This window comes from Cupressus sempervirens, chromosome 5 (genome assembly GCF_028749045.1).
Source record: "Cupressus sempervirens isolate cs-2001-9-10 chromosome 5, ASM2874904v1, whole genome shotgun sequence".
Taxonomy (NCBI): domain Eukaryota; kingdom Viridiplantae; phylum Streptophyta; class Pinopsida; order Cupressales; family Cupressaceae; genus Cupressus; species Cupressus sempervirens.
Genome location: NC_143122.1, coordinates 1,005,978,622 through 1,006,002,664, shown reverse-complemented (window position 1 = coordinate 1,006,002,664; position 24,043 = coordinate 1,005,978,622). Strand labels below are relative to the sequence as shown.

Sequence of the window (24,043 nt, the reverse complement as noted above, 5' to 3'; positions counted from 1 at the left end):
ATGTCATAACTCTCAACTTCTATAGTCATAATTCTAAATTTATATTTAAATGTATTTGAATAAATGCTCATAAGAATAGAACTCTGCCTTATAACCATTTTGAATTATTTTATTTATTAAGAGCTTTTTAAAAGTAACTTAGATACAAGAAATTCACATTCATCAATTCTAATCTCTTACCATATTTGTATGTCATTGTAATTGGGCCTATTCCTTCAATTTGACGAGGACAATCATCAACAAGAAATATCATTTCACCTTTTTCCTTTTTAAATAAGGAAAGAATTTTTAAAATTATAAGTCATGTAATAGCTATCTCCTAAATTATATAACATTTGCTGTTAAAAAATTTCCTTACCCTATTCACAATAAATCTGAAAAAATATTTTTGTGAACTCTTACATGGGAATAATAATTATTAAGTCTTCAATGACCAAAACTCTTCCATTGATATGTATAATAGTTTTTATAAATAGAGATATAATATAATCCCGAGACGCCTTTATCCTCTACCACCTTTTGGTATCTCAACATTATAATCTCGTTGTTTACCTTTGAATGTTTCAGACATTTGCTCAGATATATTTGAATTATTTGCAGAAGTATCTTCTGCATATTTGTCGTTATTGTTTATAAGAGACTTGGAGACCTTTGAATGTTTCAGACATTTGCTCAGATATATTTGAATTATTTGCAGAAGTATCTTCTGCATATTTGTCTTTATGGTTTATAAGAGACTTGGAGCTATTGTTCGTAAGCCACTTTGTCATATTCGCTTGACAAATAAGGTATTGACTTCATAAGAGTCTTCATTAAAACATTGACATTGTATTACGTCCCATGAATGCATATACAAGGCCCGCAAACCTTGACTATTGACTATGCCGAGCGATACAAGTATCTCTCCGCATATAAATAGAATCCGAGCAGACGATTATTTCAAGAAAAGTTTGTGGGTGTCTTCTAACATCTCAAAATGGCTTCCTTTGAATTTCTTGGATTGAGTGTAGAACAACTTTATGGCCAAACAGCTGGTCTAGGATTGGCAGTTGCAGTCCTTGTGTGGGTATTATTAAAGCAGTTCAAGAGGGATCCTAAGTTGCCTCCTGGGCCATCCCATTGCCCATCATAGGAAACATTCATCAGCTTGGGAAGCTTCCACACCGTAGTTTTTATGAGCTCTCAAAGAAATATGGGCCTGTGATGTACTTGAGATTAGGATTTCTTCCCTGTGTGGTGGTCTCTTCTTCTGAGATGGCCAGGGAGTTTCTGAAGACCCATGATTTAGTGTTTGCCAACAGACCCTCTACTGCTGCTGGAAAACACATTGCTTACAACAACAAGAACATGGGTTTGGCCTCTTATGGTCCTTACTGGAGACACATGAGGAAGGTGTGTGTCATGGAGTTACTCAGTGCAAAGAGAGTGGAGTCCTTTAGATCCCTCAGAGCAGAGGAAGTTTCGCTGGCTATGAAATCCATGTGGGAGAGGAGCAAGCGGGGGACTGTTGCTGTGAATGTCAGCAAGTCTCTGCTGGATATCACCTCGGCCATTATTTGGAGGATGCTGACTGGGACTAGATTCGACGTTGATGATGTGACTGGGAAAGGGGGTGAGCTTAAAGACATGGTGAGGGAGATTATCAGCACTCTATCTGCTGTTAACATTGGGGACTTCTTTCCTTCCATAGATTGGATGGACCTCCAAGGTCTCAAGAAGCGGATGGTCAATGCCCACAACTTCTTCGACAGGATTGTTGGGAGAATTATTGATGACCATATTGAGCACAAGAGAAGGGTTCTGGATGAGAAGAAGGAGTGGAGTAAGGACATTTTGGATGTGCTTCTTGACGTGGAAGAATCCCAGTCGCTGGACGTGGAGTTCACAAAAGATAATATCAAAGCAGTGCTATTCGTATGTCACATTCACTATATTCCTATCTGATTTTGTTCGTATTGCTTTATTGTTTTCTAGGGTAGGAGTTTTACAAAATATTTTGACTAGCTAAGATGAAGTACATCTTAATCGATTTGGACAGCAGAATTGAAAAATCAAGATAATAAGGTCAATAATCAAGAATGAAGTGTGTATTCTATTTATTTGCACGTCTTTCAATTTATTTGTTCTTTTGCTAATAATTTGCGTATTACAATATATTTGGAGTACAGGACCTATTCATTGGTGGGATGGAGACAACAGCAACTAGCATGGAATGGGCAATTACTGCACTACTCAAGCATCCCCGGGTAGCTAAGAAACTGCAGGAGGAAATTGATTGTATAGTAGGGAAAGAGCGCATGGTAACTGAATCTGATGTTCCCAACATGCACTACCTGCAATGTGTGATTAAAGAGTCCTTGCGACTGTACATGCCAGGACCATTGTTGCTCCCCCATGAGAATAGTGAGGCTGTGACAGTAGGACCACAGGGCTATGTCATACCTAAGAAAACAAAGCTCTTTGTGAATGCGTGGGCGATTTCAAGAGACCCAAATGTGTGGGAAGATCCGGAGGAGTTCAAGCCGGAGAGATTCGAGGGCAATACGAGTTTTGAGTACCAGGGGCAGGAGTATGATATGCTGCCATTTGGTACAGGGAGGAGGGGGTGCCCAGGAGGGCACATGGCCATCGGGCAGATGTCATTTGTTTTGGCTCAGTTCTGGCACTGCTTTGACTGGAGGCTCGAAGGCGACCCTGCTGATTTGGATATGGAAGAAGAATTTGGAGCCACCGTGTCGAGGAAAAATCATCTTTTCGCCATCCCTTCCTTGAAACTGACCGCAAACTTCTAGCCTGGACTTTTCAATATGGATTGTTCTTTGGTTCCTTTTAATTCGTGCTGCCCAAGCACCTGAAAATATACCATATCATCAAATTTGTAATAATGTTGGCTTTTTATGAATAAATAAAATATGAACTCGGCTTGCTTACAAGGGCCACTTAAAATTTCTCTGATGACTGGAATAGAAGATATAGGAAAATAAGAAATTTTATTTGGGTAGTAATAGTTAAAATGGTCAGTCTTAAACATCACATACTAATGAGAAAATTAAACTTGGAAAAATAAGTCAACTTTAACTATTTAACACTTATAGCTTAGGAATCAAGCCCGATTTAGAAGAGATATAATTAAATGATTTTTTTTTTTTATAGTTTTGTTTTAGCTAAATAGAAAAGTTCCAATATTCAAAGGCCTTAAGATGAGATCTTCACTAATCATGTCCACGTTCCTTCAGGGAGCATTTCCAATTCATGGTGGTGGCATAAGACACATAGTCTTAGCATGCCAAACTTCTAGCAACATTCAAAGTCTTCTTTCAATGTCTAATGATGCTAGGCTCCACCACTTCCTTCTCTTTCCTCCCTTGTGAGAGTAGGATTCTATATTTCTTATACACTTGACAAATAACTATTGTATTTCCTTTCATTTGTTATTGTATAAGATTCTTTTTAATTTATGTTTTAGTGTGGAAGGCTAATTGGGAGGTTTGCTTGAAAAGTTGTCTATAATTTTTTTCAATCTTCTCTCTATAAATCAAATCTTTTTCAATGGCTTTTCCTATTCTATTTAAAAAAAAATGTATAACTATTAATCTTCAACAAATCATTCAAGTGTTTTATGTGGTGATTTATGATTCAAATGTCAAGTGATTTAGTTCAATATTCAAATAAATGGTGAAATTATTCATCAACATTGAAACTTTAATTCATTTCACTTATTCCTCGAGTCTGTGTGGAGATAACTTATAGAAGGTGTAAATGCCAATGCTAAATGATGTAACTTTAAAAGTACATAAAACTATATATAGTAAAAAAGTTATTCAATGACTCTGTTATATTAATATCTAAATGACTATATAAATGCTTAGTTTTCCTATATAAACTACCTTATGGGAACAATTCCTATCAACTAACCAAAATTAGTTAAATAGTTATTATATTTATTTAATCTAATCTAAAATTATTATGTGCTAATATTAAAAATCAAATGTTTTTCGCTTATTAGATTAATTTGAACAAGAGTGGAACATTGCAACGCATTTGGCCCTCCATCCTTGATGGGTAAAACTCAGTTTTGATAAGAATGGTCTAGTTAGATATAGATATGGAAAGATGTTATTATCCTATATAATTAAGTTCGGGTTACTAATTCTCCATATAAAACAGGTAACAACATATCCTATTTATATTAAGTTGTTAGTTAATTAGGTCATAAAAAGAGAACCATTGAGTAGGGTGCCCTCAATGTCATCTTGATACTGATAGAATCAGTTCAAATAAGATGGGAAATGTAAGATTTAATTATCAAATGTAAGCATGTTATGGATACGTCAAATACTCTTAGACACCAACACACTTACCAAGAAGGTAATGAGGTGATTGATAGGTTTGAGACCATGGGTTGTTTTGGAATGAATTCATAATTGGTTTGAAGGCCATAAATTATCTAAATAGACATGTGAGGATATTTGACAAGAATTTCCACACTTGGAAAATGATGCATAATCTACTCAAGGAATTTATTATGATGAAAGATAATTATTATTTATAGCTACAAGTTTTATTGATATTTTAACTCTCCTTGTTTCCTATCTCTTCTACCATTTTCATATAAATTTATGCTTCCCCTATCAATAATCTATACAGCGAAGGAATGAGAGGAGACATCATTCAAAAAATGTATTCAACTATGAACAATTCATCAAAAATAATATCCTTTGGCATATTCCTGAAGTTAGACATGTAGATAATTAATACATTTAATTTGAAAAGAGTTTTAATCTTGAAATTTTTGAAAAGATTACAAAGTCTTAGGATCAAGGAACAATAAACATTGGGACAATTTCCTTTTTGGCTACTGGAATCTTCTATTTCTTCTATTGAGTTGATTGTGAAAGATAATTATATTTCTAGAAATTATAATTCCTATTATAAAAAACTAGCTTAATAAATTCCTCATCTCAAATGTGAAAATTCATATCTTGTGGAGAACCTTCAACATAGAAGAAAAACTTTGTGAATTGAAAGATGTCTAGTACTAATCAACTTTATGACCCTAGAAGATAGATTCAAATTATTTCACTCTCATCTTTTCCTCATGCTAAATTATTTTGGATTAATATAAAACTAAAATTTCCTTTTAGGATTTTATCTTCACTATCTTAATATATGATAAAATCCAAAAAAATGCATCTCCTATTTGTATACAATATTAAATCTCCTCATGCATAAATTTCATATAGATTTGATCTCCTAGTCAACACAAATACTCCTTTTTTAGTCATTTAACTAAGAAACCATGTGGATAACATTCTAATGCTTCCTCTTCTTTAACAATATCTCCTTCTCCTAGCTTGACTAGAAATAACCCTCTTAGCAAATCCAAGTTAAAAGCTTTAGATAAGGAGAAAGACATGGATGGAATTATCATTGTTACTTTACATTGGTTCTTTATTATATAGGAAGAGACTCCAAACTTTAATAATTAGTTTCTTTTAAGGTAGGAGAACAATCCTATGGCAATGGTTTGCATTTATTTCTCTATTAAAAGTGTATTTTTAATGGATTTGCAATTGGCGGTTAAATTTTTTACTTGTGGTTTAACGTTTTTACATTTTTGAATTATATTTCAAATGAATAAAAAATAATAGAAGAAAAATTATGATGGTTTCTAGTATTGTATACTTTGGATGTTTCTTATAATTGTTGGTGGGTAGACACCACGTTTGAAATGTGATTTGCTCTATGTTATATATTCATGAACAAAAGAGAAGTTGTATTCAAATGTTTTTCATTGGATAGCATAAACATAAAACCTTTAGAGTTGCATGCATGGTAGTTTTTCTCTCCAAACAATCTTCACATTGTGGGTCTTTGTGTCCCTTTTCAACCCCATTAAACTAAAAACACTAGGCAACATGGTAAGCCTAGAGAATCTCATCAAAACTAAGTGTTTGACAAAAGTCAACACTTAGTGTGTATGATTTAAGCCATTTATTCTTGTCATGCCTTGGCTTCACTTCCAAATATAGTATGTATTACTAATAATGATAAAATGGATGAAATCTCCCTTTCATTATTTGTGATGAGATTTCAATACTATGTTTCAAACATATCATTTGAACTTACATAACCTTGTATCAGTACAACTCCCATGGGAAATCCACTCACATCTATCTCAATTTTGAATAGTTGTAAATCAGGTAGAGCTAGAATTTGTGCAATGCTCAACTTTTCCTTCAAAGTATCAAAAGCCTTATGTTTGTAGACCTCCCCACTGAAAAGTTTCCTTCGTACTGGTTAATGCATGCAATAGTGATCCAATGTAACAGAGGTTTGCAATGAACTTCCTCTAGTATTGAAGTACACCTAAGAAGCTCATGACATCTGTAACTCTGCTTGGATTAGGCCACTTTACAATACATTCGACCTTTGTAGGGTCTACTTTTGATTGACCATCACCTACAATATTGCCTAAGTGCACTAATGATGTCTTAGCAAATTCACATTTAGACATCTTTACATGAAGTTTTTCTTTTCTCAATACATCCAAGACTCTTTTTACATGAATTTCATCATCATCCCAAGACTTATTGAGTACAAGGATATCATCTAAATATACTATGACTTAATCATCAATAAAGGGAGAAAAGACATCATTCATGACTCTCATAAATGTAGCTAGTGCATTACAAATCCCGAAAGGTATGACCAACCACTCAAATAGTCCTTGTTTTGTTTTAAAAGAAATTTTCCGAATATAATTCTCTACAATTTGAATTTGATGATATCCACTACACAAGTCTAACTTAGTGAAATAAATTGCATGTTTCAACTGATCAATAAAATCATCTATTCTAGGAAGAGGATGCCTATTCTTTACTATTATACTATTCAGAGCCCTATAGTCAATGCACATTCTCCAAGTTCCATCTTTCTTTGGAACCAACACAATAGGATTACTACAAGGAGAATTACTTGGATGAATAACTCCTTTTTGAACCATCTCTTGAACCAACTTCTTAATTTCTTCATTCTGCAAAACTGAAAAATGACACATGTTGATGAGAGCCATTTACAACCTATTTAATACCATATTTTAATCCATTTCCCTCCCATTTCATCCCATTTTACTATTTTATGTTGCATATGATTTAATATAAATAAGTAGCATTTAATATTATTTTAGGATTAAAATATGGAAGATTCATTGTTGATTGCTTTCACTAATCATGATAATTGCAACATGTTGATTTTTCCAGAACATATCTTCCCATCACCTACTTTAAGATAACTTTCTATCGCATTTGGGTAGAAGTTATCATATATTATTGGTTAATTATTTGTTTCATTTCTACATTAGAAGATATTACTAGCAAGGAGCACGTGGGTGTCAACATTATTAAATTAACCATCATGAAGATTTGTTAGTTGATGCAAATATGGGATGTCTTCCATTCCATGCTACCCATTTGTGAATGATACGAAAAGCCACGATATCATTCTAAATCTTTCTACTATTATAAAAAACTCATTTCTATCTATCAAAAGACAAACCTATGGACCAAGCTTTTTCCTTATATTTATATACTATTATAATAGTCAAACATTCCAGCCTACAATGTATGGTTTTTATTTACTTAGGTTATTTCCTTCTAGTCTATTGGTTATAGAACACAACCAAACTATGCTATTTCGTACCCCATTAGCTAGAGTTTTATTATTATCTTGAAGCTTTATATATTAGCACGAGAAGAACATTTGGATGAAAAAGAAAAAACTTTGATAAAAAATATAAAACTTTGCATGATTAAGACCATTTAAAGTCAAAACCACTTGAATTTCATCGCTCAACAAACTGAAGAGGAAGAGCCCACTCTATGAAATGCTAGTGATATTTGCAATTTTATTATAGTGTGTGTACTTCATAATTTGTTATTTTAGTATAGTGTGCTTTTAAGGTTTTGGGTGAACCCACAATAGTGGGTTACACTTTTTTGGAGGAAGAAATCCCTCCAAAAAAGTGCGGAGGCCAAAAATTGTCCAAGAAATTTTGATAGAAACTAATATTAAAAGTTTCGATCGAAAAACTCTTGTTTCGATCGAATGCTACTTTTGATCGAAATTCACTTAATATGATAGTTTTGATCGAAGGTGACATAAAAGTTTTGATCGAAACTTGGAAACGTGAGTTTGTGTGTAGGTTTCTAAGTTTTGATTGAAACTTGACCAAAGTTTTGATCAAAACCCTAATCCACGCGAATAAATAGGGGCGTAGGCGGTTGTCTTCTCATTATTTTGATCGACACTCAGAGAGAGACTAGTATCTGCCTCATCAACCATCCGGAAAAGGTATGAAACAATTTTTTTCCCTTCCTATGTTGTTTTAGTTAAAATTTATGTGTTTTTAGCATTTAAATATATGTTTCTTTGTATATTTTATTGTTTTCTTGTATATTTTATTATTTTTTATATATGTTTCTTTGTATATTTTATTTTACTGTTCTTGCTTAAGCCTCTAATGTCATTGTGGATCTCTTAATGCACAAATAAGATATTTTTTAAAGATATTTTTCATCCATATTAGATCTAAATGTATAATATTATCTTTTAATAAAGTTTATTTAAGTACACTCTAACTATTTTACCTAATCTAAACTGTAAAACTAGCCATAGTTCCATGACCTTTAAAAAAATCTCTAACACTAATTCTAACTTCAACTATAAGCTTTACTCCAATTTTAATCATAACTGAAATGCTAACCCTAATTTTTAAAAACCCCAATATAATTATTTATTTAACCTAAGATGATGCTAAAATTAACTATATATCACTAATCCAAACCCTTACCATGTGATGTAAAACCTCAACCATAAAGCCTAATGTTGACTCTAGCCATAACCCAAACATAAAACCTAGGTATGTCATTTTAACCCAAACCCTATTCATGACCAACCATGATGTAAAACCTAACCTTTACCTCAAATAATATTTTATATCTAAACCTCAACCCAACCAAATTCTAATTCTCTCCCTAACTAAGAGATAATATAAACACTAACCGTAACCCTATCCCTAATCAAAGCCATAACTCTAACCCTACATGGTGCATTATATGAATCCTAATTATAGCCTTAACCATAAACCTTGACCTTGACTACAATCTTAATCATAACCAAAAGTTACGCTAACAATAATCCTAAGAAAAGTATTTCTCTAACCTAAGAATAATTCTAAACCTAACTATATCACTAATACAATTTAACCTAACCCAAACCTTAATCATGATGTTAAACCTGACCTTGACCCTAAAGCTTAATATTAGTAGTAACACTTACGCTAGCCATCCCCAAACCTAACTATATTTTTATTTCAACTTTTAGCTCTAATTTGCTAACCATGATTTAAACAACCACACCATTTAACCTCAATGCAAAACCTTAAACCTAAACTTTATGCTAGAGTGTGTGTGTGTGTGTGTGTGTGTGTGTGTGTGTGTACATATATATGTACATATATAGATCTATATATGCATATGTGTCATGATATGTATATTTGCACATATCATGTGCACGTGTGTGTATATATATGCACACATATGCACATATTTACTTCATGGACCTAAATTACACTTGACAAGTTTATGTGCACACATATGTCTAAAACCTTTGAACATTCAATCTAACTTAGATAGAAATATAACTTGCACACATGTAGTTCTTAAAAGGTCCTTGAGTTACAAACATTATATATAACAACATGTGTGTTTTAAAATTTAGTTTTTTTAAGGTATATGTTCATTTATGTTTTAGGACTTCTATATATATGTACACATGTTTAATTTTATTAAAACAATTTAGATACAAGTTTTTTAATTTTGTCAAATTGTAAATACATATGTTAATATAAATTTCAAGCTTATTAAATGTCATACATTTTAATTTAAATTTTTAGGTTTACACATTATACACGCACCTACATACATTGACATGGCTGATCAACAACCTTCTATCCCCCCTGAGCAGCCTGTCCCCCTCGAGCAACCTATACCCAACCCTGAGCAGCCTATCCCGAGCCCTGAGCAGCAGCCTATACCCAGGCCTGAGCAGCCTATCCTGGGCCCTGAGTAGTAGCCTATCCCCCCTGAGCAGCATCATGTCCCCCATGATCAACTACCTATCCCACCTCAGGAGCTCTATGATTGCACTAACCAGGAGATTCATAGACTTCAGGAATGCCTGACTAGCGACACATGCTCTAGTGTCTATAGTGGTACATGCCAGAGTATCTTACATAGCCTGACTCTTTATCTCATGTGCTTGTAAAATTTATTCAACCTAATATTTAAAAAGATGATACTTGTTCTCCCCCTATAAAAGATATCTTTTTTATCATATAGGCATGGACTCCCAAGAACAAGACCATGCATATCTAAAGGGACTACATCAGCTTCTACCTCATCTACAAAGTTTGTAGTGATAGTAAATCTCAATTAACATTGCTTGGATTCTTGTAACTATGCATCATTGCAAACCCATGCAAGAGGATATGGTTTTGGATGAGGTGTTGTAGTCAAGTTAATTTTTTTAACAACTTCTTCAAATATAAAATTAACTTGAGAACATGTATCAAAAAAAGTATCAACCTTATTATGTTTGATAATAACCTGAATATGAAATAATTCATTCATTTTCTTATCATTCTTAGGAAAAGATTCTTTACTTGTACTTACACTTATATTTGAAGAACTTGTAACTGGTGAAAGAGATATACCTTTTCCTTTACCTTGGATCCTTGTAGCAATTATCTTTGTCTCATCTCTGGTGTCAGATCCAAGATCCTGTTGAATGAAAACAATTGTTTTCTGTTTGCCTTTATTTCCACCATATCTCTTTGGCCTCTTTTCTGGGTGCAACTTCCAACATTTATAACCATCATTCCCTTCTTTCATGCAATGTGAGCATGTGGGTTTTTCATTCTCTTTCTTCACTATGGCTGTCTTTTTCCCCTTTCCTTTGTCTTTGGATTTAACTTCAAACTTAAATGACTTCCTATCAACCTTATCAATGGAAGTGATGAGACTCGAACTTGCCTTCCTGATTTGAGTACCATTCCAAGCTTTTGAGCCCTTTAAAGCATATTTAATGCATGTGTACCCGACTATAAGTTTGAGGCCTAAGAGGTCTTTAATGTTTATAACACCTTGTATTCAGTATCCCCTCTCATTCCATGAAGATATATTGTCATTTTGAGTCATTCTGTGAAGCCCCATTTCGAGCAATGTTCATATTTACATTTTTGCCTAAGTGTCAAATAGTGACAGGAGGCCTAGTTTGCATTTGTGTATCTTACACCCGATAATATTTCATGACTTGCTACTTTGGGATTATTTGATATCCATATAAGAGAAACTATGTTTCAGATTTCAAGTTGTTTTAACATGTTTTGATTAGGAATTGAATCCCTCAAAGTTGGTTGTTTATTGTTTTCGTGCTGATGTAAATTGTTCAGAATTTTGGGAGGCCCTATTTGACTTGTTCTAACTTTGACCCAGTTGACCAAAATGAGATTGTTCCTTTTGCATTGAATTCTGTAGGTTAGAGAATTGTTATGTTTCAATTTTGAGCTTATGAAAAATTCATTTGATCAGTTTTCGAATGCAATTCCATATGTAGTTTGTAAAGTTTTACTGGTGTCAAGAAATGTAGATTGATCGATACTCTTGTTCGGGATGTCATAACTCTGAATCTATGATAGATGAGATCAAATGGATTGTACCATTGTGTTCTACTCTAAAAATTCTTTTAAGTGTGTTAGTTTGTAAGTCTTGATGAATCTGTTTGCACACTTTCCCAGGTCCATTCCATTTGTAAAAATTGCTTTTCTACTGGTGTTTCCAGTTCTACAAATCCAAGTAGCCCACTTTGACTGCTTGCCAAATGCGCCCTATTTTTCATCATGAGCTTGAATTATAGATTTATACTCTCCTCGTGACAGTGAACCAATGCCCCAGTTTTCATGCCCCCAAGTGCTAGTTTGACCTATTTTCAAAGCCAAATCTGATTGTGTTTTATGCTTTTCTGACATATTTTCTTGCAGGCAGTTCTGAGAAGGCAACTTTGGCAGTCAATATATTTTTACTAAGAATTCCTCATGAGACGAGATTCAACATGGCACAAGAATGCAAAATAGAGAAGTAATATATCATTTCTTAGGGCTCAGTCAGGTGTTTTGGTCAGTTTTTAAAGCTAGTCAAAGGACCTATTGGCACAAAACTAGTAGTTTGCAAGAAATTTTGAAGGTCATTTTTAGATGATGCAACAGTGATTGAATTGCAATCAAATCAGTATCAGATGATTAGTGGATCAATTTGATAGCTCAGTTGTTTGAAAATAATTTTTTTTTAGCCAAACCCACTTTACAGCCTGACTAATTGCATCAAATTGATAAAATGCCATGGAAATTTAATTGTCTTGTCTTAACTATACCTTGAAGATTTGAATTATAAAGAAAAGCTATTGCTTTCTCTTATCAAGACATGCATATTATTGGTTTTTTCAAATTAGATAAAAGAAAGACTTTGCATAGACATATATTGGAAGAAGCAAAGTGGATTGCACTTATTCCAGATGTCATGAGGTTATAGGGTAAAAGCATAAACCCGTGTCACCCTTTTGTAAAGGAAAAGGCTAACAAAAGTATAATTGTTCACCTTCAATGACATAAAACTAGTATTATTATTTAGAATTTGCAAATGAACTAAATTAAAAAAATGTGTAGAAATGGATGAAGTTTAGGATTATAATTTTTAATAATTACTTGGAATAAGAATTGATATATTTTCTTAATTTTTATAGATAATTTTTTAGTTGTTGAAAAATGCTGAAAATTAGGGGTTTAGTTCCCACCACAAAACTATATAGAAATAAACTTATTTCTATTTGAGCTTAGACTATGTTATATATAACATATATAGAGAGAACAATCAAATATAAAAATTGACTTTAGATCGATATTTTCTCTTTTATAATTATTCAAATTTCAACTCACTTGAAAACTATAGTTTTCATCTCCCACCACATTTTTGAAAACAAATCTATTCTAACCAAAAGAAAAACTATACATTCTTGAAGAGGACTTTCTCCTCTAGAACATCATATAATTTTTATATATTTTTAATATGATATAATATTTTTTCCTTTCTCAAAATTGACATCTTTTCAAGTGTTTAAATATGTACTTGTAGAATTTTTTAATTACAATATACTATATCTAATTAAAACACTATAAACTCTGTATGAGAATATTCTTAACTTTGAGCTCTATAAAATGGTGTTTATATGTTACTTAAAAAAATCATAAAAAATAATAAGAATTATTGAAACGTCAATTTTTTGAAATAATTTTATTTCTTTAGTACTTGGATACAAACTAGTATAAAACATGTATTTAATAGACATTTCCAATTGGAAAAGTGTGAGACCATATATAACTTAGCTAGAATTAATTTATCTAGATCATATATTTGAACAAAATTGATTTTTGGATAGAAATACACAAATTTAGTCATTCTAATAAGTCAGTCTAAAAGGTGACATAGCTTTGTACTTTTACCCTATAAGAGGCATAGATTAAATGATGAGTATGGATTCTCTTGCAAATCAGTTGGATATATTTATGTATGTGGAGACTTGAGGACTAAGTTTGAGGAAGGCATCATATTTTTCTGGCATGAGCTCAGATCATAAGGGATACTCAAGATTATTGTCTCTTTCGGATTTGTGCACAAGAACACATTGACACTTTTGGACTTTGAGAGTTAAAGGAAAGTCAACATGGAGGATGTTGTTTTGTTTATATGCTAGAATGGGTTCAAATGTGTTCCCCTAGCCCATAAAATGGAGGCATGGTGTTTTGAGAAATTAGGAAGACAATTCAGAAGTTATATTAGCCGACATCGCTCTCGATGTTAAGGAGAATGTTTTAATTGGATGTATGTGTTTCTTTTGAGTAGAAAATCTTGAGTAGTCAAGGGATTGAATAGGTGATCAAAGTGATTAGTGGGAATGATAAGGTTAGCAATTACCTTTATTAGGCGAGTTCCAAAGTAAAAAAATTCAAGATAAGGAAACCTGTCACTTGAGGCAATGAAGATCAAGCTAGTGTGAGTCTTGCATTCAAGAGTTGTAATAGATTAAGTGAGAAAACATTTGTGAGAACATGTTGAGGATTAGTTTGACATCTTCAGATATATGGGAGCTCTTGTGATCCGCCCAACACTTCCTTCCATAGCTTTGCATCCTTCTTGAGCTCCCCAATGTTATTGTAAACATTGTGATTATAGACGAGATTAGGCAATATTGATAATGTATACTTTCAATCATACATCAAAATGCCCCTCACCTAGTGTCTTAGTATGATTATTAAGTAGAGGAGACAATCCCTTTGTCAAAACAATGGAACATGGATGAGACATTGTTAGTATTAAGAAGTTTTGTTTTCTACCGTATCTTAACATTATATGACTAAATGGCAGTGGATGCATAGGCTTCCTTCATGCGACATAAAGACATCTTAGCTAGATTTTCCCCTACGAGCTTGGATTTTGCATAAGTCATTTTTCAAAGATGAACCAAGACTGTAACATACCACATTGACTAGGTAAGGGAGCATTTTAAAAAAAAATACATAAGTGCACGTATAAAGAAATGTCTTAAAGACATGGTGTTTTGGAAAGCGCAAGGCTTAAGTGAAATGACCCCACCCATGGGTGGCTAACTGGATCACACTATAATCAAATTTTAAATAAACTTGATGATGTGTCATGATGATGTGGACCTGCTGAATAAACTATAGGAGGACACGTGGCAAAGGACAAAAAACTTGACACACTTCTCGAGGTAGTGACGGGGTGAACCCACAATACTAAGTACCACTTTTGGGGGATGAAGGGAATTGCAAAATTATGAAAAATTCGCATATTGAATTTTACGTATGTTCACTCGAATGTGCTAACTATGTTCGTGCGAACATATAATTATTTTATGTTCGCACGAGCATATTGAGTTTAAATAAGGTATGTTCACACGAACATACCTTGTTAATATGTTCGTGCAAACATATTTGTAATGACAATTTTGCAATTAAAATTCCACTTTTCCGTTTGAGATCTTGATAAAAATGCCTTTTTTGTATGTTCATGTGAACACAACTTATTTTACATGTTCATGCGAACATGTTAAATTAAATTTTTGGTTGCCGGATTATTTTTCTCATAAGTTTGTGCGAACATGTGTTCGAACAAACATATTAGACATGTTTGAGTGAACATAGTGTTTGTGCGAACATCTCAAATTACAAATTTTTTGTGTTGTTTTCTAGAGAAAAAATGAAATTGGCTCTTTTGACCCCTAAAATTGAGATTGAATGATCTCCTATTGTAAAATTAAAAATGCCAATTTGTGCTACTCAGAGCAAGCTTTCCAATGACTATAATTGTAATACATATTATATTCATTAAGACTTTCAAATATGAGTTTAACTCATTATAGGTTAATTATTGATTGAGCATCAACCAACTTCGACACCTCGGGAAAATTAGTAAATTAGGTCAATTTTTTTTTGAAAAATATGTAGGAACTAGCTTATTAAGATACCTTTCTATTAAAAAAAAAAGGTTTCTAATAAATTGACTTCAAATTATCTGTGTCAAACGGAACGTATGTCTGAATTAGTGTCACTTCAAAACTTCATAAACTATACAATATTCAACCAAAATGAATCAAACCAAATGCATCATCTAGATATTGATGTTACGAATCTAACACCAAAATAATTATGTCATTATCATTTCTAGAAAAAAAGTTATGTGTAAAACAGACTGTCACTATTTAAAAATATTGAATTTTATTATGTACCACTTTTCGAAGGAGATGAAAAAATTGACCTAAATAAAAAAATTTCAAATTATATGGTTACAAAGTAGGAACAGAGTACTCAAAATCATTACTTTATGTCATCTTGAAATTATTTATATTTTTTGAGATATAGTTAGTTGAACGTGACATTTCTTGCAAAAATATTGATTTCAATGTCAAAATTAGTCAAAAAGTAGAACCCATTGTTGTGGGATCACCCAAAATGGAGGATAGTGCCACATGTCATGATGATGTGGCACCATGTTGAGGCATCATTCGACATAGTGACCAATGACATGGTAGGATGACAAGGCAGTGATGTGGTACTACTAACTTGATGTTGACGTGGATCGAGGTGTCACATGTCACATCATCGCTATGTCGTGATGACATGGTACCATGCTGAGTAGGATGGTGACATAGTGAACAATAATGTGGCTGCCACATGGAAGGACAAGGGTCCAATGGGATAGTGACATGTGGCACTCGAGTGGAAGTGTTAGATGACTATGCAAAGATGGTCTAATCATAATGTGACACATGTCACAACTCAATCAAACCTAGTTGACTCGGATGAAATTTTGGAGGGGAAAATTAAATTCATAAAATTCAATATTTTATTACTTTTCTTTCTAAAATCACATGTAGTTAGGTTTAAATAAAAGTGGTTTTAGCCTATAGTTTAAACTTTAGGTTAAAATTAAATATTTGCTAAAATGCAGTCACAGAGCCATGCTAGGGACCTGAAATTCAAACTGAGATTCTTGGTGTTTCTAGTAAGAAAGTATAGCACTATTATATACCAATAGAACTAGGAGAGAATGAACTTTCCATTTTTGGAGTTTGTTTTTCCACAAGAAACCATTGGTTCAAGTTATTCAAAGTTTTGTCTCAAATATCCCTTTTTCAGTTTCATTTAGTTAGGGCAATTCAGATTTGATTTCCAGTGAAATGTTGAACAAGATGAATATAAAAGGTAGTATGAATGTAGTTAGGGGTGGATTTTGTCATTTGTAAGTTAGTTAAATGAAGATTTTATTAGCATTTCAAATATTTTGGTAGCACAAGGGTTTTCATCATTGAAAAAGAGATATTTCAAGTTTGTTACAGAAAATAATGAGAATCATATCATATTTCAATTTTAGAAAGATGAGAGATGTTTTATAATAGCAAGGAATGAAGATTCAAGTGGAAACATGTCACTTCTAGATCAGATCCAATATTTCATTCCTTTCCTATATCTTTCACTTTTTGATTCATTGTAAGGGTTGGCAATTTTCACTGTGAGACCATAAGGTTTAGTTCTAGTTTGTTTGTGAGACCACATTGTTGGATCTAGAGCTATGATTCCACCACATTCTTTACTATTTCTCTTGTATGAATAGTAGTAGTTAAGCTAATATAGATAATTTTGAATTTTTTACATGCATTTGAATGTATAGTTTCAAAGAAATGAATACAAATAAGAAAGAATCTTCTTAGTTTCCTTCTGATTCTCATTTCCTATCTCTATAATCTATAATGTCATGTGGTTTAGGGAAAAAGAATTGAGATCCATTTGCATCCCCTTAAGGTTGTATGTCTGATATATTTTGTTGTTGGAACAAAGAGCCAAGTAAATGCTTGATGTATTTGATAGGGTTGCTAGTTATTTGAGAAGGATATTTCATGAGAATGAGGTCTTTATGAACATGGATGTTTGATTCACAAAGTGATAAGATAGATCTTATATCTTGATGTATGGAATATGTCACTAGTATCATAGATGTATCTGTGTGATTCATGGAATTGCCTAATAGATAAGGAACTTATTAGCTATAGGATCAACTTGTTCTTATTGCTACATATTTGGGGATTTGCTGAAATTAGAAATTAATCAATCATCCATTTCCTTTTCCATTTAAGAGCTGAAAGGATGCCTTCACTTAGCTTATCAGTTTCTTAGGTCATATTATTAGTTATTTCATTTCTATAATCTTTGCATAAGTGTTAGAAGATTAAGGGTTTTATCTGCTTTGTTAGATTCAAGTGTATGTTTTAGCACTGGTACCATATAAATGAATTTGAGGTCCACCTACCTAGATTTTGCAGAGCCTGAAGTAGAAGAAGGGTCTAGTTTTATAGTTGGCCTAGTGTGTGAAAGGGTATGCTGAAAATGGGAAGTAGTTTCCCCTAGATGTATTATGTTCTCATTGGGGTAATTTGAAACTGTAGTGTTTCAAAACACCAACAGAAAGTACCCTTACCCCTTGACACTAAATGTGTATCCTATACACATACTTCATCTAAATTACATGGATTCAAAACCAAAATAGAATATTTAAGATAAGAATGAAGACCACCTATTTACTTGAGTAAAGTATCCTAGGTGTAATATGGAAAATTTAAAGAAATAGCCTTTTTGTGAAATCCATGGGTGTACTCCTAAACAGTTTGACCTTTCCCTTTCCTAAAATATTGCAAATTCAACATTAACTATTGCATATATAACCTAGGGGGTATAATTACTTCTTTAAAGAATTAACAAATTCTGACCAACACTAACTAAAATTACAATGTTGTGAAGTTTCATCTTGAGTCCTACTTCCCACCAGGTTAGAGCTATACCTCCCAACCAAAGAGTAGCTAACTAAATTCTATCAGCATCATCTACAAGGTTTGGAACTCTATAATAGACTTCAACTTGTTGAATCCAATCATCTAGTCTCTCAACATTTAACTCCCCACAATACTTTGGCAAGTCAAACTTTACATCCAACTTGAGTCAAGGATTTTATCCACCCTTAAAAATATTAGAAGACTTGAAATGGGTAGAAGAAGGGGAAGAGGGAGAAGAAGGAGAAGAAGAAGAGGGAGGTGTGTTTGGAGAATCACAATGACCTCATCTCTTTTTCCCTTTTCCTTTACGAGCTACACATCTTCTCATCTTTTCTTCTCTTTATTGTACTAAAACTTCTCCCATTGTCTACAAATTCTAAAGAGTCTTTTAGCTCTTGTCTTCAAGAACTTGTCCACAACCTTTGTCTTATTATTTTGATAATGGATTAGTCCTTCATTTCTTGATCTTAGGATTGTATTCCTTGAGCTTTCCTTTGCCTTTCTTGATCTTGGATCTTGTTAGCATTTAAATCTGCAATACTAGTCATACAAAACTCTAATACTAAACTTGATCTGATTAGGATCTAGTACTATTACAACATAATTCTTAATATAATTGTATAAAGTTAATTCAAAGCATTAATTAGAAAATTAACATAACTTAATTTGTTAAATTACCAAAGCATAACAAGATAATGACTGAAAGAAAGAGTAGAGATATAGAAGACTAAGCACAATTGATAATGGAGTTCATCTGCAAGTCAGACTATGTCTTTGGGTCCCACTCCAATAGAGGGACCAATCCGATAAACTCCAAAATCAATTAGAAGTGTTTACACAATTTTCCCTTCAAGAAAAATGGCAAAATTATTCTCCATTGTGTAGGGATAATCAACAAGCCTTTGAGTTCATAATCTCCTTCTCATTACCTAGATGATTTTCCAAAGTCTACTACCCCCTTTTACACATGAAATTAGCCACAATTAGGATCTAACCATAAAAAAAAAAAAAATATCCCTTGGGAAAATAATCCCCCAAAATATCCTCTTTTCCATTTTACAAATATGGCCTTATTTCATTTTTAAGGGTTACCTTAACAAATAAACCTTATTTTAATAAGGTTGGTAGTTAAAATAACCTTCAAATATAATCAATCCCATAGATCATTTTGAAGCACTTAATGGTCCAATGGCCGACCTTAATTTTAGGAGATGGTTGGTTAGGAGTTCAACTACCACTAAGCTCAATTTACTCCATGGAAATTTTTGCTAAGTTTAAAATGATTTAAGGATTCCCCAGTGACAAGAATGGATGTTGTTTATAGTGATGTGGTCATGGGTTCAAAACCAATTGACAATCATTTTCTTGCAAACCTATTTTTTCATTTTTCTCATTTTAAAAATTGCCATGACATCACACTGACATCAACAAACCACCACTTTTACCCCAAACTTCAAATGGTCATAGCTACCACATACAATCTTCGAAAGCTCTCAATGAGATCTCTGATTTGAAACCTATTGTTGACCACTTTTGAAATCTTTGATTTGAAACCCACAGTTGACCTATTTTGAGATGATTATTTTTTCACCATTTTTACGAGCTATGTTCCTATTTTGACCAATCTTTGACGAGCCATAACTTTGTCATCTGAACTCTAATTTTGCCCATTCAAGTTGCGATGAAGTTAGAATTTCAAAAACTTTGTAATATTGTTGTTTCTTGGAGCATTGAGTACCTTTCAATTTTCACTTATTTTTTACCCCCAGATCACTAATCGTACTCTTCTATAAACATATATTTTTCCTCATTAAATAATTATGTGGTATCATTAAAAAGTTATATAACAAGCTCTAAAGGTAGTGCTTCCTAAAATATTGGGTTGTTCAATCAAACTTGTCTATAAGATCTTAAATCTTTTAACCAATGAGTATTAAGATAAATAATTTTGGTAGTTTTATAAGTTAAAAAATTCAAATATAGACTTTAGAATTTTCTTACAAAATTTGAAAATATAAAAAATATTGCATTGTAATTGATGAAAATAATACTTTTTATTCACAAGTTAATAAAAATTGATTGCAATAGTATATAGCCTATCCACAAATATGAAAAATGCATGCACTTATATAATCTTTATGAAATCTTAGATATACAAAAATCTTTAGAAAAACACCAATAATATTGAAATTTTCATTATTATTTTCTTATGTTTACTTATATCATAAAAAGTACATTTGAGAATGACTAATATCCATTGTGATCAAAGTATCTTTAGATTTCTCAATATACCTTAATCAAATATTACATTATAATGGAGAACCTCTTTATTTGTATGGTCCCTTCTCTTCCATCATTTATCCAAGGTAAATAGCATATCTTTTTTCAACAGGAATCATAAAATACATTGCAACTCTTCTTTGAATTTATGAAAACATTAATCTAATCTAAGTAAAATATATATAATTTATATAAATAAAGAGTTTTACAATATCTTGACGATGGCACAATAATAGAAAACTGAAGGAAGAAAAGGATAATTCTATACTTGAAAAGAAATAAAATAGCATCCCATGCCCTAAAACAGTTAGAAAACTCTCCTAAATACATTCTTACAAGGAATGTACTCGTTTCTAAAATTCTTAATAATTAAGGCGATGATTGTACAGAGCCTATGTAGATACCATGTTGCAAAGCCAATTCAGGCCTTCATGGAGACCTTGGCCAGAAGTAGCACAAGAGCTCTGGACATGCCAACGGTGAGCTGTCAAAGACTGCAACCCAAGCTTCTCAGTTACCTCTGCAACGCTCATTGCAGTGGGAAAGTCATTCTTGTTTGCGAATACAAGAAGAGCAGCATCTCGCAATCCCTCCTCTTTGAGAAGGGCGTGCAACAAATCTCTGGCCTCTGCAATGCGCTCCTTGTCTTCGCTATCCACCACATAAATAAGACCCTTGGAATTCACAATGCATTGTCTCCACATCGGCCTCATCTTTTCCTGACCACCAACATCACACACAACCAACTCAACATTCTTCTGCTTCACTGTCTCCACATTGAATCCCACTGTGGGAATGACTCGAACGAATTCTCCAAGCTTTAGGTTATACAGAATTGTAGATTTACCTGAAGCATCAAGACCCACCATCAAAATACGTACCTCCTTTTTAGAATGGAAGAGTTTGCTTATTTTGATGCCCATCTTTAATAACTTCTTCAAATGGTTTTCCCTGAATTTTACAGTATAATTGAGCACAAATTATAATCTTTATAAATATAAGATACCCAACTGCTCCTTGACGCCTGTTGTGAACAGACACATACTTTCTTATGCGTCCATTCAACTATTTTTTTAATCTAAACTTAGTATTTCATCTGAAATCGCATTCTTCGATTAAACAAGGTAAAATTTAAAACATATTTTTAAAATCAAAACAAGATAATTTTTTTTTAAATGGTTAAAAAATTCTTTATTCTGAAAATAATATAAAATTTGAGTCATCTATCTATGAAGATATTAAATAATTTATGAATTTTTTTATTTTAAAATTTTAAATTTTCTTATAACTAACCTCTTTGTACCTAGTAATTTTCTATTAACAGACATAAGTCTTATAAAATAAAAAAAGTTTTTTTAGCAAAAAGAGGGGTAAAAATTTATTAAGACAGAAAGAAATACAACAAGGAGAGCTCAACAAGGAGCTCGATCCTGAGCAACAAGATCATCAAATTCTTGCACCATCTCAAAGGACAGTTGCGTCCTATCCCTAATATTCCAACCCGGATCATGACTAGATGCCTATTTGGCTAAACAATCAGAAGTTCTATTCCATTCACGAGGAATATACGTGAACCTAATGAACTAAAAAGAGGAAGAGAAGAAAAGAATCTGCTTAACAACAGTGGCCAGCTGCCAACTAACATCCTCAAGCTCTTGCGAAGAAAGCATGTTCACCACCACTTGGGAATTAGACTCACAGATAATCTTACTCCATCCCCGCAAGCAACACTGTTCCACAGCATATAAAATAGCCTGAGCTTCCATGAGATTGTTAGTATAATCACCCTTATGAACTGAGAAGAAAAATTTAACATCCCCAGAACTACAATGAGCCACTCCGCCAATACCAGCCGAACCAGGATTCCCACGGGAAGAACCATCAGTGTTAATTTTCAGAACTCCACAGGGAGGAGGAGTCCAGTGGCCATCCTGATTAACCCGACCCTTCCTCTAATGGTGAAGCTGCCTGGACATAGAAGGAAACCTATGAGCTGCAGCCCCATCCTGCAGATGAAAATTGAGGCGATTACAGATAGCAAGATCAACCGGATCCATACCCCCATCAAGCTCACACTTCACAAGAATAGTTTTCTGAAGAGAATGTAATATTTTCCACTAAAGATGCAAAACACCAAGCCGAACATCTTGGAATATGCGACAATTCCTCTCCAACCAGATATGCCAAAGCATGAAAAATGGGCCAACAATCCAAGCAGCATGGAGAAAAGAAGACTTGGAGGGAGCAGTACCCAAGCGGGCCTAAAACTCAGGCAAAGAGGAAGCATGCCTACAAGAGCAACCCCAAGCGCTCCACCAAAGGTGCCATATCTGAGTAGAATAGGAGCAATGGAAGAATAGATGGGAGACAAACTCCTCTCCATTACAACACAAAACACAATAAGAGGGGCCCTGAAATCCACGTTTACAAAGATTATCCTAGGTAAGACAACGGTTGTGAGCCACAAGCCACATGAAAAAATTGCACTTGGACCAAGAAACTTTATTCCAAACTTGCTTCCACCAAGGGACCTCAACATCCCCAAATAATTGTGTAGTTATCTCCTAATACCCAGTAGAGACATGATATTTACCAGACAAGGTACCGCCCCAAGCCAAAACATCTAGACCAAGCAAAGAAGAACACTCTCTAGAGGCCAAAATTTGAGAAAGCTCCTGACGATCCATGTCTGTACCTCCAGGAGGCCAATTAGAAGAATGTTTCCATCTGTAACCAACAACAGGTCCCAATTGATAAGGAGTCTTGTAATGAGCCACTTTATCCCATCCAGCGGCAAGAAAAGAGTCACAAAGAGGCTGAAGATGAGGGTATATGGATAAAATGGAAGGGAATCCATCCCAAGCATCAGACCAAAACAAAGTCTGAGAACCTCCTTTACATATCCAAAACAGACCCCTCTTTACCAACATCGCACCTGTCTTCAAAGTATGTCAAACCATTGAGCCATGACCTTCAAGAGGAAGTGCAGAAACAGAGCAAGGATCAACACCATGAAAATATTTATGAGTGATAATACGAGCCCAAAGTTGATGTTGTCTAGAGCACCATCGCCAATAAAGTTTAGTAGCCAAAGCTTGACTACTCAATAGAGCAGATCGAAGACCAAGACCACCCTCCTTTTTAGGCCTACAAATAGTTGCCCAATTAACCAGGCTCCATTTAGTACTACGCAAATTACCACTCCAAAGGAATTGTCGAGAAAGAGCATCAAACTCCTTGAGAAAGT

The 24,043-nt window shown here is 33.4% G+C and overlaps 2 pseudogenes across 1 annotated transcript; one reads left to right on the top strand and one right to left on the bottom strand.

Moving 5' to 3' along the window:
* Positions 1-976: 976 nt before the first annotated feature.
* On the top strand, positions 977-2,950 carry LOC149559332 (cytochrome P450 750A1 pseudogene; annotated as a pseudogene). The gene is made up of 2 exons (XR_016364786.1): positions 977-1,914; positions 2,169-2,950. The product of XR_016364786.1 is annotated as a cytochrome P450 750A1 pseudogene (transcript).
* An 18,238-nt stretch (positions 2,951-21,188) lies between these two features.
* LOC149559331 (ADP-ribosylation factor 1 pseudogene) lies at positions 21,189-21,719 on the bottom strand (annotated as a pseudogene).
* Positions 21,720-24,043: the final 2,324 nt, after the last annotated feature.